Raw genomic sequence first — 13,245 nt, 5'->3', positions numbered from 1 at the left:
TCGCAAGAGCTGGCGCTCTTCCCCCTGGAAATAAAGTTACCCGTTAAACTTCTGCATACCTTCTCCTGCTTATAAAAAGACCTATAACCCTAGAAACGGGGTCCTCGCTCGGGCCTGCTGAGTCAGGTGTGTGCTTGGACTCCAGCCAGCTGGAAAAATAAAACCTCTTGCATTTTGCATCAAGAACTCACTCGTGGTTAATTGGGGTCATGTATCCTCTAGACAGAAAGCGAGCCGAGCCAGGCTACCGGTGGCCTTTCATTTGGGGGCTTGTCCAGGATATCGCGGCTACCCATCATCTACAATGTCAGCCTTGAAGGTAAGACATAAAAAAACAAAAAACAAAAAACAAAACCCTGTTTGTTTGTTGACTTTCTTATTTGTTTCAGTGTGGTACCCAATTGTCCGTTTCAGGTTCCACAGCCGTTTGGCCTATTGCAAAATAGCCGAACTGTGGTCGGTAGACTTGCCAGAGAACCACAGACTACAGCCCTGGGGGACGCCCTAAGGGCGGAGGAGGATCAGGGATGCCTGATCATCTCCTATGGTAAGGGTGCAGATTGGGTACATATTTTGGCCTGGAGTCCCCATGGGCTGTGCCCGTCTGAATCTGTCCTAAGATTGTGGAAAACAAAAATTGGTAAGTTACTTTCTGTTTGTCTTGTCCTGTTCTTTGTTCTGTTGTCTGTACTCTTAACCTATCCATTGATGATGGGGCAGACTGTGGTGACTCCTTTAAATTTGACTCTTGAACACTGGACTGAAGTGAAGGGAAGAAGTTGCAACCTGTCTGTAGAAATTAAAAAGGGACTCTGGCAGACATTTTGTGTCTCTGAGTGGCCCACCTTTGGTGTCGGGTGGCCACGTGAAGGCAGGTTTGACCTTAATGCTATCCTTTCCGTCAAAGACATTGTCTTTCAGAAGGGACCACGAAGTCATACAGACCAGCAACCATACATCATCGTTTGGCAAGATCTGATCTAAAACCCACCTTCGTGGGTTCGACCATGGTTGCCCAGGCCCCGTCCAAACCCCCCTCAGGTCCTGGTGGCCCAGTCCCCCAACCCTACAGAGGGTACAGACCTCTCCAAATGTCCCAAGTGAATCTATCCAGAGACCCAAGACCTTCTTCTCCTAGACACCCCCTCCCCCATATCCCCCATCCCTTCCGCTAGGTGAAGAAAGGCACAGAGACCCTGGAGTGCCACCTAACATTGGACCTGGTCCTTCTGCCCCCTCTGAGGGTGCCCTTCTAGGGCCCGCTCAGGGCACTAGGAGTCAACATCACACATTGTTGTCTCCCAATACCACTGTGGCACTGCACTTACGGGCCTATGGGCCCCCACCTCTGCCTACTGACGAGGGGCTGCCTCCCCTACAGCCTCTCCAATGTTGGCCCTTTTCTTCTTCTGACCTTTACAACTGGAAAACTAACCACCCCCCTTTCTCCAAGGACCCCAGTGCCTAACCAGCCTGGTAGAGTCCCTAATGTTATCTCATCAGCCAACATGGAATGATTGCCAGCAGCTCCTGCAGACTCTCTTCACCACCGAAGAGAGAGAGAGGATCTTACTCAAAGCAAGAAAAAATATCCCCGGGGCTGACGGTCGTCCCACTCAGCTTCCTAACCTTATCGAGGCTGCTTTTCCTCTCTCTCGACACAACTGGGACTACAATACGGCAAAAGGTAGGGAGTGACTGACAGTCTATAACCAGGCTCTAGTGGCTGGCCTCCGTGGCGCTGCCAGGCACCCCACTAAGTTGGCTAAGGTAAGAGAGGTTATGCATGGGGCTATAGAACACCCATCAGTGTTTCTTGAGCGTCTCATGGAGGCATTCAGGCGGTTTACCCCTTTTGACCCTGCTTCTGAGGGACAGAGAGCCTCCGTAGCTATGGTCTCCATTGGACAATCAGCATTAGACATTAAGAAAAAACTCCAGAGACTCGATGGGTTGCAGAATCTCTCTTTACAGGACTTAGTTAAAGAAGCAGAAAAAGTATATTATAAAAGAGAAACAGAAGAAGAAAGAGAACAGAGGAGGGGAAAAAAGGGGGGGGGGAAGAGAGAGTAAAAAGGAAAAAAGACAAGAAAAAAACCTAGCTCATATCCTGGCCACTGTAGTGTGAGAAAGGGGACAAGAATGGGGCCCCAACAAGGGACCAAAGCCTGGTCATATACCACTAGACAAGGACCAGTGTGCTTATTGTAAAGAAAAAGGACATTGGGCAAAACACTGTCCTAAAAGGGCCAAGAAAAACAAAGTGCAGCTGCCCTCTCCTGCACGAGGACTCAGACTAGGAGGGACAGGGCTCAGAGCCCCTCCCTGAGCCTAGGGTAACTCTAAAAGTGGAGGGGAAGCCAATTAATTTTTTAGTCGACACTGGGGCCCAATACTCAGTGTTACTGGCACCATCAGGGCCACTTTCCAAGAAAAAATCTTGGGTCATAGGGGCAACCGGGCACCAGCAGTGTCCATGGACCATGAATAGAACAGTTGACCTTGGAAGAGGCCTAGTGACCCACTCCTTCTTGGTCATTCCTGAATGTCCGGCGCCCCTTCTTGGGAGAGACTTACTTGCCAAAATGGGGGCACAGATTAATTTTACCCCACGGGGTCCAAAGTTTACTCCGGATGTGCAGACATTAGTCCTAGCTGTACGCCTACAAGATGAACACAGGCTTTTTGAAATTCAAGATAGTAACACTGGTCCCCTTCATGCTTGGCTGCAAAAATATCCTAAAGCCTGGGCCAAGACAGCTGGAATGGGATTAGCCACCAACAGGCCCCCATACTAATATAACTAAAAGCTACAGCTACCCCTGTGGCACCGGATGTGCAGACATTAGTCCTAGCTGTACGCCTACAAGATGAACACAGGCTTTTTGAAATTCAAGATAGTAACACTGGTCCCCTTCATGCTTGGCTGCAAAAATATCCTAAAGCCTGGGCCAAGACAGCTGGAATGGGATTAGCCACCAACAGGCCCCCATACTAATATAACTAAAAGCTACAGCTACCCCTGTGGCACTACGCCAATACCCTATGACCAAAGAAGCCCAAGAAGGTATCAGGCCTCACATACAATGCCTCCTACACCTGGGTATTCTAAAAAAATGCCAGTCACCTTGGAATGACCCCTTGCTGCCTGTAAAAAAACCCGGCTCAAGGGACTATGGCCCGCCCTGTGCAAGACTTGCAGGTAGTCAATAAGCGGGTACAGGACATCCATCCCACGGTACCTAATCCATATAACCTGCTAAGTTCTCTACCTCCAGAACAGGACTGGTATACTGTCTTAGACTTAAAGGACGCTTTCTTCTGCCTGCGACTGCACCCCTCCAGCCAGAATATATTTGCCTTTGAATGGAGGAACCCAGACACTGGGATCACGGGACAATTAAATTGGACCCGGCTTCCTCAGGGCTTCCAACACTCGCCTACTATTTTTGATGAAGCCCTCCATCAGGACCTTGCACACTTCCGCGCCAGCCACCCTGAGGTAACCCTCCTGCAGTATGTAGATGACTTGTTGCTCGCAGGAGCAACCGAAGAAACATGTCGGCAGGGCACTGGACTGCTGCTAGAAGAACTGGCCCACCTGGTGTTATCGCGCCTCTGCTAAAAAGGCCCAAATCTGTCAACAAGAGGTAACATACTTGGGCTATACTTTACAGGGTGGAAAGAGGTGGCTCACTAAAGCCAGGAAATGGACTGTAACCCAGATCCACATTCCTCACACGCCCCGGCAAGTGCGAGAATTCTTGGGGACAGCAGGATTCTGCTGCCTATGGATACCGGGGTTCACTGCTCTGGCCACTCCTCTTTACCCGCTAACTAAAGAGGGAGCCCCCTTTGGTGGGGCATTGACCAATAATGGACTTCTGATGATATAAAAAAAGCCTTACTATCAGCCCCGGCTTTGACCCTGCCTGATGTGACAAAACCTTTCACTCTATATGTAGATGAAAAAAAGGGGGTGGCCCAAGGGGTACTGATGCAACCCTTAGGGCCTTGGAAAAGACCGGTGGCCTATCTCAAAAAAACTGGACTCAGTGGCTAGGGGATGGCCAGCTTGCCTGAGATCAATAGTGGCCGTGATGACACTGGTAAAAGATTCTGACAAATTGACTATGGGACTGTGGAGAGCCCCCGCCCATCGCCCTCAGCGCCTATTTCAAAATGGCGCTCAACAGAAGCCCGCTGAGTGCTCAAAGCAGTAAACAACTTTAAGGAAGTAGGGCAGTGGGGAGCGTGGAGAGCACGGGAACACCGCATGCAACCAATCCTCTTTGGAGGACTGGCTTCCGTGCTCGTGACCAACGTGCCAATTGGTCAGGGGGCCCTTTGTAAGGCCCTGGGGTGGGGAAGAGAGAGGAAGAAGACTGTACAGATCCTGGGGTAAATATAGTGCTGTAGAGAAGACTGTCTCCGGGTCGTTTGTAAAGCGACATGGGACAAAAATTACTAGTCATTGCACCCCACGCTTTAGAGAGCATTATCCGGCAGCCCCCCGACCGATGGCTGTCCAATGCTCATATGACTCATTACCAGAGTCTCTTGTTAGACAAGGACAGGGTCCAGTTTGGACCCCCGGTCACACTCAACCCTGCCATGCTGCTGCCCGAGACCTCCACCAAGGGGGCTGTCTTCCATACCTGCCAAGAAGTCCTGGCGGAAGAAACCGGAACCCGATGGGATCTCCAAGATCAGCTGCTACCAAATGCCCAGCTGATCTAGTTTACTGACGGAAGCAGCTACATCATAGAAGGTAAAAGGGTGGCAGGGGTGGCTGTAGTAGATGACGACCAGACCATCTGGGTGAGTAGCTTACCCAAGGTAACCTCAGCCCAAAAAGCTGAGCTCATAGCCTTGACTCAGGCCCTGTGTCTGGCAGAGGGAAAGGTCATAAATATTTACACTGATATCTGGTATGCCTTCGCTACCACCCATGTCCATGGGGCTATCTATAGACAATGAGGCTTACTGACCTCAGCTGGTAAAGATATCAAACATAAAGAACAGATCTTGAGGGAACCAGCAGTTAGCGTAATGGCTATGTCACTGGACTCCCACATAGTCAACTGTGGTTCGCGTCCCGGACCCGGTGGCTTAGAACTCACACCGGGCGCATGGGACCCAGTGGCTTAGAACTCACACCGGGCGCATGTGCATGTGTGCTAAAGTGAAAAAAAACCCTCAAAAAAAAAAAAAAAAAAGAACAGACCTTGGAATTACTGGAGGCTATACACTTCCCTAAGAAGGTAGCTATTATCCACTGCCCCGAGCATCAAAAGGCAAAATTCCGGGTAGCAGAGGGAAACTGGCGAGCCGATCAGGCAGCTAAGTGGGTGGCCCAGGGGCTTAATATACTACCACTACATGAGGCAATCGACTTAGGTCCCTCGGATGAGACTCTTTCATATTCTGAACAAGACCTACTGGAAATAAATAAAATGGGACCTCACTCCGTGACCCCAGAGGGGGTACATAAGACTGTCGAGGGAAAGATTATCCTCCCTCGAGAACAAGCAATTGCTTTCCTCGATCAGCTTCATAAGTTGACACACTTAGGCTCAAAACATCTAATTACCTCAGTCCGGCAGTCCTCGTTCCATGTCATAAACCTGCGCAGACTCCCCGAAATGATAGTAAACCGATGCAGACCCTGCCAATTAGTTAATGCCTACCCAGACAAGACACCACAAGGAAAGCGGCTTCATGGACATTATCCAGGAAGTTACTGGGAAGTAGACTTCACTGAAATAAAACCAGGCAAATATGGCTACAAGTATATGCTAGTTCTGGTTGATACCTTCTCAGGGTGGGTTGAACCCTTCCCCACTAAAAAAAAGAGAATGCTCAGACAGTTGCCAAGATAATCCTAATAGAAATCTTCCCAAGATTTGGGGTGCCACTGGTTATTGGGTCCAACAACGGCCCCACTTTTGTTGCCCAGATTAGTCAAGGACTGGCCAGGGTCCTGGGGTCTGACTGGAAATTGCATTGTGCTTATAGGCCCCAAAAGCTCAGGACAGGATGAGAGAATGAACAGAACCCTAAAAGAGGCCATGACAAATTTGGCTTTAGAGACTGGCATAAAAGATTGGACAGTCCTCCTTCCCTTCGCCCTGTTCCACGCAAAATACACCCAGCCCCTTCGCCTTAACCCCTTTCGAGATTCTATACGGGGCACCACCGCCTTTGACTAACATATGCGTCTCTTGTTCCCGCTCTCAAGCTTCTCAATCTCTTTATGCTAGATTAAAAGCCCTTGAATTTGTCCAAAAAGAAACTTGGGCCCAACTTGCAGAGGCCTACAAGCCAGGAGACTCCCAGGTGCCTCACCAGTTCCAGGTTGGAGATTCAGTGTTCATCTGACAACATAGAGCAGCCACCCTCAAACCTCGGTGGAAGGGACTGTGTCTGGTGCTGCTGACCACTCCAATGGCAATAAAGGTTGATGGCATCACTTCTTAGATCCACGCCTCCCATGCTAAACCAGCACCTCTGCCAGACCCCACTTGGAAGGTGGAAAAACTGGATGACCCACTCAAGCTCCGCATTTGCTGCAGCAGTCTTGCTCCTCCTGATGCCTCTGCCTGCGATAAGTAGTGCCAACCCCCATAAGCCCCTGTCCCTTTCTTGGGTAATCTCCTGTGTGGGCGATAACCACGTTGTTAACATCACCACCCACACGGCTCCATTGGGGACTTGGTTTCCCATGGTAGAATTTGATCTCTGTGACCTCGTGGGTGACTTGTGGACTAAGTCCATTCACGATCCGTCCAGGCTGCAGTATGGATGCGCAGGTCTGGGCACTAAATCAGGCACCTATGATCATTACTTTTATGTCTGTCCTGGTAGCAACTCTTACAAATGTGGGGGACCTGCACATTTCTTCTGTTACAATTGGGACTGTGTGTCCACCAGCTACATTTCTTGGACTCCGCCACACCCAGACCCTCTGATAACTGTTACTAGAGGGCCCTGGCGAGGACCTAACACCTGGAACACTTGCAAAGGTACCCTCACTAGATACAACCTCGTTCAGGTCACCTTTACTGCTGAGGGTAAGCGAAGAACCCAAGATTGGCTCACCGGGAAAATGTGGGGCCTTAGACTATATACCATGGGGACGGATCCCGGCATCGCCTTTTCCATCAGGCTGTGCATACAAGACCCTCCTACTGCACCTGTGAGGCCCAATTCTGTCCTGATTGAACAAAAATCACCACCCAGAGTTCCACAGGTCCCTCAAACACCCACCATCCCTGTCCCTCAGAAACCCCCAGTACCCAGTCCCACAGTTCAGTCCACGCTCACCCCAAGTACTCCGAACCCCCCTGGTACTGGGCAGAGACTTCTCAATTTAGTGCAGGGAGCCTTCTCTGCCCTCAATACCTCTAGTCCTTACCGAGTCCTGTTGGCTGTGCTTAGCCTCCAGCCCCCCCCCTACTATGAGGGCATAGCTTTCCCAGGAACCTATAACACCACTCCCTCCCCCCACTCCTGCAGTTGGAACTCTATGCTTACCCTCGCAATGGTCTTGGGACAGGGCACCTGCCTCGCCAAAGTGCCCTCTGACCGCCAGCATCTGTGTAATAATACTATTTCAACCATCCACTCCACTGATAATATTTAGTTCCCCCTCCTGGGAGTTGGTGGGCTTGTAGTACTGGGCTGACCCCTTGCATCTCTTCCTTGGTGTTCAACCCCAACTCTGACTACTGTGTTCTAATACAGATACTCCCCAGAGTCATCTATTATGCGTCTGACACCTTTGAAAAACAATTCAACCTTAAACATTTAAGACAAAAGAGGGACCCAGTCTCGTTGACCACTCTGGCAGTATTATTAAGCCTCGGAGAAGCCACGGGCATTGGAACTGGGACAACTACACTTATACAGGCCCCCCAATATGCAGAAAGCCTGCGTGCAGCCATAGATGATGATCTACGAGCCATAGAAAATTCTATAACTAAACTTCAAGAGTCCCTAACCTCCTTGTCTGAAGTAGTATTACAAAACAGACAAGGACTCGACCTCCAATTCCTTAAAGAAGGGGATTCTATAACTAAACTTCAAGAGTCCCTAACTATGTCTCTGGACTTCCACATAGTTGACCGTGGTTTGCATCCCAGACCCGGTGGCTTAAAACTCACGCTGGGTGCATGTGCGTGCGTGCCCAAGATCCCGAGAGGAGAATGGAGGAGAAGGGATTGCGGCATGACCATCCCCCCTGGGGGGTGATTTCTTGCTTTCTGTCTCTATGTTTCTCTCTGTCTGTCTGGCAAGTGCACACGCCCTATAGCAAAAACCTCTCCAAAAATAAAAAAAATAAAAAAGAAGGGGGGCTATGTGCTGCTTTAAATGAACAATGCTATGTCTATGCAGACCATTCAGGAGTCGTTAAAGACTATGCCATGACTAAACTTCTAGAATGGCTAGACAAAAGGCGTCAAGACCAGCAGGGATGGTTCGCAAGTTGGTATAGCCGTTCCCCCTGGTTCACCACCCATGTCTCTAGTTTGCTTGGTCCCCTAATTAAACTCCTTCTCACCTTAACCTTCGGGCTCTGCATTTTAAACCACCTAGTCACTTTTGTCCGTGAGCGAGTAAGCGCAGTTCAAGTACTCATGCTCCGACAACAATATCAGACCCTCCAACAGTCAGAAAATCATCCCGATGCTCTTGTGGGTCCATAAGTTTTATGATTAAAACTTCTCCCAAAAACGCAAAATGGGGGGATGTAAGAATAAATTTAAACTGCACCTTTCTGCTCTGTAAAGATAAAATTTAACCTTTGCCTTTTCACTTCTGTACTATTGTCGGTGCTGCCCTTGTGATAAACTGCCCTGAGTTTCGACAGACTTAATTATGCAAACCTCCAGGAACTGAACAAACAGAATGTGGACAAGGAACTAGAAAGATAACCCATGCACCTGTGTCGCAAGAGCCACCACTCTTCCCCCTGGAAATAAAGTTACCCGTTAAACTTCTGCTTACCTTCCCCTGCTTATAAAAAGACCAATAACCCTAGAAATGGGGTCCTCGCTCGGGTCTGCTGAGTCAGGTGTTTGCTTGGACCTCAGCCAGCTGGAAAAATAAAACCTCTTGCATTTTGCATCAAGAACTGACTCTTGTGGCTGATTGGGGGTCGTGTATACTCTGGACAGAAAGCGCGCCGAGTCAGGCAGCCAGGGGACTTTCACCTTCTGTAATAGCCCCATCTGCGCCTAACTGGGGCAGCCCTTGGGTCTCTTGCAAGGGCATCTGGAGAGTGAAGTTGCCCCAGCCTGCTGTAATTCCCCAGGTGAAAGCAGGGGAGACAGAATCTGGGTGTGAAAATAGGGAAGGTCAGTGGCCTTTCCCTTGGGCAGGCTGGGCTGCTGCAAGTCCCATGGATTTCTCTGGTTTTAACTTAACTCTGTAACCCCCAGAGAAACCTTTCTTAAAGTTAGTCAGCATACAATACAGCATAGTGTGCTTGGGAGTTTTGGACTGAGGTTTTCCCATTGCACCCCTAATTCTCTTTGACTTTTTCAATTATTAAATATCTGCATTTTCCAAAAGGCACAGGAGATCACCAGTTGGAGGAAGGGCTCTATTAGCAGACTCTGGAAGGACAGGTGACTCTTGGAAGCAGGTCTTAGTCCAGAGGTTGGGAAGCCTCAAGACTTCTGCTTAAAGGGCCAGACCACCTAGGCAATAAGTTTGTGGACCTTTTTAAGGGGGATATCTACCAAGGGCTGCAATTAGAAAGATCACAGCAGTTTCTCACTGGGGTCCCTCTTCTCAACTCTCCAATGGCTGATACCCTGGTGCCAAAGGGAGTACTCCTGTGGTGGATGACAAACGGAGTGGAGAAGGAAGTGGGAACAGGTGGTCTAGGTAGAGAGATTGATGCCTGCCCTCTCTTCTCCTAGGGAGAGTGAACAAGTCTCTCTGCCTGGGGTAGGAAGGAGGACATCTTTCATCACAGTTGAGAAGAACTCATGTCCCAGCTTTCAGAGAAAAAAACTCATGACCTAACATCTACTGTGCCTATCCATCTCTATAGGGAAAGCTCTACCAACTGTCCCTGTATCCTGCCTCCCATGAATGATGTCACAAGAAAAGGATAGGTGTCCCCCGCCCCCCAGGGGAAGACCATTCAGGTGTCTTCTCTGGCCATGTCCCTCGCAGGCTTTGTGTGTTTCCTTAACAATAGGCATTTGGATATAGAACCTCCACCCAAAACCTCTTCAAAAAAAAGAAAAAAAGAATAGAACTTTTACCAGATTACACACATAGAGAGGGAAGGAGGTCCTCGGTGTGTAATACTGCCACTTAGTCTTTTTCAGGAACACCACAAAACAGCAGAAAACAGACTCATGACCCGTAGTGCAATGGACTGTGGAACCACAAACACAGTCACTCATCACACTCACATTTACTCAGCAATTATGCATTCCCTCCCCACATCAACCCAGAAAAATAATTCCTGACTGCTGGCCCTGTGACCAAAGGAGAATGTTCAAATCTCCTCTTCTACTCACTGAGTGGGCTGACTGATGAACTCTACAGACCAACCAGAAACAGATGAGTCCAGACTGCTGGTTCTGCGAGCAAAGGAGAGTGTAAGGCTCTCCTTATCCACTCACTGAGTAGACTGACTGATGGCTCTACAGATCCCCGAGGTTTACCAGATTACCAGAGTTGACCATAGGCGATTCATTCAGGTCCAGAATAAGAGTCGGTCCAGAATGCTTGTTCTCCAGGGGGGCACCCCAGCTGAGAGATTCCCGCAAACAAGTTGCGACTTGCCTGTCCCTCCATACCGCAGTGCTCATCCCAGGGTAAGGAGAACCCTGGGATCAGTGGCTCAAAGGGCCAGTCTGATTTTTGCTTCCCAGCCAAACCATCAAATGTTGTGGAAAAACAGAGAGCCAATGGACAAAAAGCAACACTGTACAGAGATAGAAATACTCTTTATTGTTCCTGCCAGTGGGCATGGAGGAGTTAACATTCTGAAGGGGCCCCCTTTGAGGGTTAAGCAGTCTTTTATTGGGGAATTTGGGGGGAGGGGGGGGACTCCAGCAGGCTAAGGATATTGTATTAAGAAGAAGCTCCAAGTTTACTTTAGGGAAGAAAGGGTTAGATAAGTAGGGTGTCTCTTTTCAAGGCCTCAGGTGGCTTTTATTATTTCAAAGGGGAAGAGGCAGTAAATTAACAGAGGCCTAGGGAGTGTCAGCAGCTGTTTGCCTTGGGCTATTGTGAATTCTGGATGTCTCCACACAAAGAAGAGGAGTGGTCAGGAGACACCTGGCACAGACAGGCCTCAGTAAGGCTGCCAGCATCACTTAGATGATAACACCACACCGCTGCTATGCAACTAAGGCAGCATAAGGTCTTATGAGATAGATTAGCTGGAATATAGTTAAATGTGAAGGCACCACATGTTAAAAAAAAAAAAAGAAAGGCCTACAAGCAACTGAACAAAGCCAATAGCATAACTAACATTTTCTTTGTTTTTTGCAGGAATGAGATCCTGGTGGCAAATGTAGACAGTTGAATACACAATTTTGAACTTGCACACAAGTGTCATTGCTAAACATTAAACTTTTGGGGTATGTAGCATAATGAGACCTTTAGGAGGTTTTAAAAATACAAGTTCCCAATTATACATATCTTTGTAGAAAATGTTTTTGTTAATATTTTAGAAAATAGTCAATTGTCGAATCTCTTCAAAGGGTTTACATATTGATTGTAAACAGGATCTCAATATATATTGAACATGTGCACTATGTTGAAAACAAAAGTTAGTCAAATTTAACTCTTGAGCCAATTTTGTCTACATATTATATCCAATTCTTGGTGGAATTCACCTTTCAAACGTTCATGATTAGCAAGTGTTAAAGAGGGTTGAATTGACCCTGATAAGCATAAAATTATGATATAACATATGTCATTGTGTTAGCAGTCTATTTGGCAAACAGCAACGAACAAGTTCTCAGGAGTTGGCTCTTTTTCTTCTTTCAGCATTTCCTGAGCATAGTTAGCTATTGCTTCTATGTAACCCAGGTGCTAGGACTCACTGTGGCTGGCCTGAGTTTTCTTTTTTTGGTCTTCCTCTTTTCCAGAATCTTAGTTGGAAGCTTTGTATCAGGCTTTGTGGTGTCTGATGCCAGCTCATGATGTGTAGGTCATACACATGAGAGGGGATCCAAACCGGACCTATAGGAGTAAACACAGAGGCAAGCCCTTTTCCCCAGGTTATTAGAGGAACTGGGCCTTGCCACGTAGTATGTAGAGGCATTTTATAGAAAACTTCAGCCTGAGGGAGTTTTTGTGAGGCTGATGTTTGCTGCCAAGCTGTGCTCCATTGGTGTAATTTTGAATAAAATGTCAAATTTAGACGATTCAATTTAAAACAACCTGGCAGAATGGGTAGAGGGGGCCCTAGATTCCCCTTTCTTTGTTTTAAAAATATGGACAGGGTTTTTTGTTTGTTTGTTTGTTTGTTTGTTTTTATTTTTGGAGAGATTTTTTTTTTTTTGGAGAGATTTTCACTGTAGGGCGCGTGCGCTCGCCAGACAGACAGAGAGAGACATAGAGACAGAAAGCGAGAAATCACCCCCCAGGGGGGATGGTCACGCCGCAATCCCTTCTCCTCCATTCTCCTCTCGGGATCTTGGGCACGCACGCACACGCGCCCGGCGTGAGTTTTAAGCCACCGGGTCCGGGACACGAACCGCGGTCGACTACGTGGGAGTCCAGCAACATAGCCATTCCGCTAACTGCTGGTTCCCAACAGGGTTGGTTTTATTAACAAACTCTAAATTAGTAAATTAGGTCTTTTTAGACTGTGTTTTAGCACCTAATATACCTAATACTGTGACCCATTGTTTTATGTCCACCTCAGATACTATTTGTCAAATGTGCTTTTTTTCATAAAATCTTTCTAATTCTTTACAATTCCCTCTCAGAACTTCTTCAACATAACTTACACCTTTTGCAACAAGCTTTATTCTTTGATTATTTTTCCCCTTTTACTTTTTTCTTCATTCTGGAATAATCCAACCATCGTACTTTAGGACAAACATTTTACCATACAAAACTCTATTGAAATGTTCTGTTTCTTTTTAACCTTTTTACCACAAATACATCTTTATACCTATTTCTTTCTTTCTATATCTTTTTCCTACTTACCATTTTCTTTCTACCTGGCTTCTCTTTCTCTCTCTCTCTCTCTCTCTCTCT

General features: G+C 47.7%; 1 pseudogene; it reads left to right on the top strand.

The window, feature by feature from the left end:
* Positions 1 to 304: 304 nt before the first annotated feature.
* On the top strand, positions 305 to 8,062 carry LOC106733712 (uncharacterized; annotated as a pseudogene).
* The last annotated feature ends 5,183 nt before the right edge of the window (positions 8,063 to 13,245 follow it).

This window comes from Tupaia chinensis, unplaced genomic scaffold (genome assembly GCF_000334495.1).
Source record: "Tupaia chinensis unplaced genomic scaffold, TupChi_1.0 Scaffold144527_1, whole genome shotgun sequence".
NCBI lineage: Eukaryota > Metazoa > Chordata > Mammalia > Scandentia > Tupaiidae > Tupaia > Tupaia belangeri.
This window is presented reverse-complemented; position numbering and strand designations above follow the sequence as displayed.